We start from the raw sequence: 5,354 nt of genomic DNA, 5'->3' as shown, positions 1-5,354 counted from the left end.
CAACGTGCTACACGTGTTTTTCTCTGAAAGGTGGAATTGTTGTTCAGTTGCTAAGTCATGTCCAATTCTTTGTGACCCCATGGACAGCAGCACATCTGTCCTTCATCATCTCCTGGAGTTTGCTCAAACTCATGTCCATTGAATCAGTGATGCCATCCAACCATCTCATCCTCTGTCATCCCCTTCTCCTCAATCTTTCCCAGTATCACAGTCTTTTCCAATGAGTTGGCTCTTCACATCAGGTGGTCAGAGTATTGGAGCTTCAGCTTCAGCATCAGTCCTTCCAATCAATATTCAGGGTTGATTTCCTTTAGGATTGACTGGTGGTTGTCCAAGGAACTCTCATGAGTCTTCTCCAGCATCACAGTTCAAAGAAGTTATCAATTCTTCTGTGCTCAGCCTTCTTTATAGTCCAACTCTCACATCTGTGTATGACTACTGGAAAAACCATAACTTTGACTAGCTGGACCTTTGTCGGCAAAGTGATGTCTCTGCTTTTTTAATATGCTGTTTAGGCTTGTCATAGCTTTCCTTCCAAGAGGCAAGTGTCTTTTTATTCCATGGCTGCAGTCAGCATCTACAGTGATTTTGGAGCCCAGGAAAGTAAAGTCAGTCACTGTTTCCAGTTTTTCCCCATCTATTTGCCATGAAGTGATGGGACTGGATACCACGATCTTAGTTTTTTGAATACTGAGTTTTAAGCTAGCCTTTTCACTCTCCCATGTAATTACAGGCATTTTGAAAGATCTTTTTGCTTTTGAAGTTTTGATTTCTAACAAGTATGTAATATTATATATTTTTCTTAGTAGTAGACATCATTTCCCAGTGCCCTTCTTTCCTGCTGCTCATAAAGGTGATCCTAACCAGTCCTGCCTCTTACCCATTATATGTCCTTGAACGAGTTGTTTACATTTCTTTGTGTCTTGGTGTTTTCATTAATCCACTGGCATGGATATAAAATGTTCTTCCTGTGGTTATTTCTGGTCTTGGTAGGGAAGTACTAGGCAAGGGTGGGATCTAAAACTAGGATGGAATCATCAATTCACCTCTCACAAGATACAAAAATAATTTTAAGAGCAAAAACTACTTTTGTGATTCAGACAATGCTGCATTGTTTTATCAAGTTTCTGATTAAAAGCTTTATGCTAAACTCTGGAAAACAAAATATGGAACATGTTTCTTTTGCTGTTATATTAAGTTAACTTGATTATTTAATGCTCTGAGTTAAAATGTTTCCTACTGAGCCAGGTCTTTCTTTTTGGCTTCAGATACATTAATTGTGACATTTACCCACATTTTTGCATTTGTATTCAAAACCACCAAGAGAATATATAACCATGATTATTTTTTTGTTATCTTTTTTCAAATTACTGTGATTGCACTGTTAGATATGCTTCAGCATGTGGGCCCTGCTGGCTTGTCATCATTAGACACCAACATAGAAGTCTACTAAAAAAAAAAATCAGAAGATGAAGATAAAACCACTTATATAAGGCACTTTGTATGAATTAAGTAATGATAGTAGTCACATAGCTCTTCCTCAAGTATAATTCTTAACTGCTTTTGTGTTTCTTGGCATTTGAATATTTCACTGTCTGCCCCAAGGATGATAAAATGAAAAGACAACACTGAGTTTTTGCGGCTGTACAATGTGTAGACTGTTGAAAATAAATACTCGTTAATCTTTGCTTTCAACTTACTTACATCTCTTCCTTTTTTATTGTTAGATAGTGTGACCCCAGCATTAAAGACTATTTTGAAAAATGAGAAAAATATAACTATCTCCTCATCTGAATATAATCATTTTCCCTTTTTTGTATTCTTAGTCCATTTTTATCCTTTCACATACACAACTTTCCATGACAGCAACGAGAATATGTATGCAATTTTAAATATGAATTTTTGGAGTTGTATTTAAAAGAATAATTGCTCAGTTATGTCAAAACTTGATTGTGTTAGAAAAGCCCTGAGATCAGGAGACCTTGTGGGGAGGAAAATCCTCTGGAAAATCCTCTGGGGGGTGTTCAGGGGCAAGATCTGATGTGGTGGTGGTAGATGTCTTCTCAGGCGGTCCTTGATTGAAAGTTTAAACACTTTTGTTTCTTATGATGAAAATCCTGTGATTTATACTGTCTCAAAACGATTTTAACAGTGAAATATTTTTCACAATTGCTGTTGCTTATTTCACACCCCACCATATTTTAAGCTTGTAGGTTGATTGCAAATGTCGCCCCAAATTTTTTTACCCCTCCTTGTATCCACAACCTTTGCAGCGGAACTTTGCAACCATTCCCATTAAGAGACAGGATCTCTTTCCCCAGCCCTGGAATCTGGGCTGGACTCATGTTATGCTTTGGCTAATGGGATGAAGCAGATGTGAGGGTGCGTCAGTACTGAGTTTAGGACTCAGATTGTGTGCACATCTACTATAGCCTGTGCTATAGCCTCCTCAAGGATGAGAGAGAGACTGTGAATTAGGGCCAAGTCAGCCCAGCAAAGGCCCAGCCTCCAGATGACCACAGATGTGGGGCTGAGCCCACTCAAGATGAACTAGCAGGCCCAGGTGAACGGGACTGGTCAGCTGAGAACTCATACATGGTTGTTACTTAAGGTTTTTATTTATTTATTTTTATTAGTTGAGATGCTAGACTTCATTTATTATTACTGTTACTTTATTTGGCCACAGGGCATGCGGGATCTTAGTTTCCGAACCAGGGATCGAATCTGTAATCCCTGAAGTGGAAGCGTGGAGTCCTAACCACTGAACCACCAAGGAATTCCCCAAGTGTTTGGCTGATCGCTGAACCCAGGTAGAAAAGGCATGAGCTAGGAAGCAGGTAGGAAGAAGCTGGAAGAAGACGCAAAGAGCCATAGGAATTGCAGACATTCTTTATTCGCAGCAGCAAGGCAGACATGCTTTATTCTCTAATCGTTGCCGCAATGCAAGACAACACAACGCAAGGCAATTGCACGAGCTTTTCAGGTGGTGCGTGCGCAGTGCTATAAATGATCTCAGCTGTTACATCAGTATTTACAAAATGTAAGGTGAGAGCGAGTGGACATGGGGCGAGAGAGTCTGACCACCGCCATCCTGGCCAATTGCTCTTTCCCTGCACCACGGTTGCTATTTTAAGCCACTAGCTGTAGGGTGATTTATTGCACAGCATTATTTTGGTAATATATAACTGATATAAAGTTCTATCACATTTTGACACTTTGCATAATTCTAATTTTTCCTCCTGAGTTTCTATTGTCACAATAAACTAATATTGGTATGGGAGGGGATAGAGATGACATATGTTTTGCTTCCATTACTATCACCCATCTTTCATGGAGGCCAAGGGTTGGTGGAGACTACAGACTGACTGAGAAGTACTTCAAATCCCCACTGAGTGCTTGCACTTGGAAAAATCTACCTTAGAGTTTTCATGCTTCTTTCTTCAGTGGGGTGAATGTGAGGTAGTACTGCCTTTATATAATTTTTTCCTTTGTTATCAAATCTATCAAGCCTATAATCTCTTCTCAACAGATTTTCAAATGAGCAGGAAACAGGAAAAGATAAATGAAAGTTGGAGTGGTATTGTTAAAGGAGAAATGGTCTCTACAGCTCCAAGTACCATCTAATTAACCTCAGAATCAGGGTATGACCCTGCAAATAGAAGTGCCCAATTCACAAGAAACTAACAAAACCACCTAACATTTAAGCAATTCATCCTTCCGTTGGGGAGGTGCTGCTGCTGTTATTTATTTTCATTCTAATTTTAAATGGTTTAGGGTATAGATGTACCTTCATTCAGATGCAGCATTTCTCAGCACAGTATGTATATGACAGATTCCTTCTGTGGAATTATGTCATCAATGGGCTCAGGTATCTCACAGGTCAAGCAAGTTCCCAGACAATAACCAGCCTTCAGCAAACAGCAAGAAGAGCATCCACCAGTCTTGTCCTCTATACAGCACTGAGTTCTTGACTTCTTATTTATTTGCTCTGATGAGGAGGATTTACCCTATTTGAGGAAAAGGGTGAATGGACTAAATCTGCTGTTCTTCTGTTTTTTAAACATTCATTGTCTATGTTTCATTGTAAAAACAGCATAAAATTATCATCATTATTTTTAATTAGAAAAATTATTTCTGCTCCTTTCACACATCATATTGTTCAGGAAACAGTCTTACATACATATCTGAGACAATGTACCATCACACACTCTGTTTAAAGGCAAAGCACCACAGGGAAAGCTGCTCAGCTGTCCAGGGCTCTCATCTCATGGGATCTCCCTTCCTGATTTTTACATTAATTTCTGAAAGTCAAAAATGTCATCTCCAGAAAAATGCTATAAGGGGGTTGTAAAAAATACTTACTTCATTCAATATGATAGCTGTAGAAATGGAGTACATTTTCTTTACGTAGTAAAAAACTAGGAAGAAAATGCCGTGTAACATTATTGGTACATAGTGTTTATGGCAGCAGAAAAGATACTGTTGTGAGCTTGTCACCTTGACACCAAGAAGTCTAGCCCAGACTTTTAATATGCCTCCTACGTTTTTACTAGGGCTTCTTTTCTGCTGCTTTTCATCCATCCTTTTCCATATTCCAAATCAGAGGGTTGGTACGGCCTTTAAAGCTTTATTAATAGGAGCAAATCCAGCATCCACTGATTTCTTCTCAAAAGGCACTCTCACCCATCAGCTAGTCCAGCAGTTTTATCCTCATGAATACTCCAGCCATGAAAACACTCCATAGGACACAGATGAATCCAGTGAATACAAGAAGTCTATTGAGTTTAGGAATGTTTGGTGCCTTGGATCAGTCGAAGATTATGAAACCCAAACCTCCCATTGCAGACAGGAAGCTGGATGTGTGTCCTTCCCAATATATTGTCCATTTATTTCATAGACCAAGAAAGCTGTGGGCCTGCTGCCCAGGCTCACCAGTCACAAAGCCAGCACTTGAACTTTGACAGTTACATCATAAGCTGCTTCTCTGGTGGTGAGGAAGTGAGACACCATCGCCAAAACGCACACCATCATGGTCAATGGCATGTGTACCCAGGGTTGTGCTTCTTCAGCTTCAGGTTGCGCCACTCAGACACTAAGACCTGGACTTGGTACAAATCCTCCATGTTGGTCACAGCAGGGGCAGCACTCCACAATTATTTAAAAAAATTTTTTTAAATTATTTACACATAGTTGACTTACAGGGTTGTGTTAATTTCTGCTCTACAGCAAACGTATTCAGTTATACATATATATACATATTCTTTTTTATTTAGATTACTTTTCCATGATGGTTTATCATAGGACGTTGAATATAATTCCCTGTGCTATACAGTAGGACCTTCGTTGTTGTTTTT

The 5,354-nt window shown here is 39.3% G+C and overlaps 1 pseudogene; it reads right to left on the bottom strand.

Annotated features, from left to right (window-relative positions):
• Positions 1-4,690: 4,690 nt before the first annotated feature.
• On the bottom strand, positions 4,691-5,123 carry LOC122696654 (annotated as a pseudogene).
• Between the last annotated feature and the right edge of the window lie 231 nt (positions 5,124-5,354).

Source organism: Cervus elaphus, chromosome 6 (genome assembly GCF_910594005.1).
Source record: "Cervus elaphus chromosome 6, mCerEla1.1, whole genome shotgun sequence".
In the NCBI taxonomy this organism is placed as follows: domain Eukaryota; kingdom Metazoa; phylum Chordata; class Mammalia; order Artiodactyla; family Cervidae; genus Cervus; species Cervus elaphus.
This window is presented reverse-complemented; position numbering and strand designations above follow the sequence as displayed.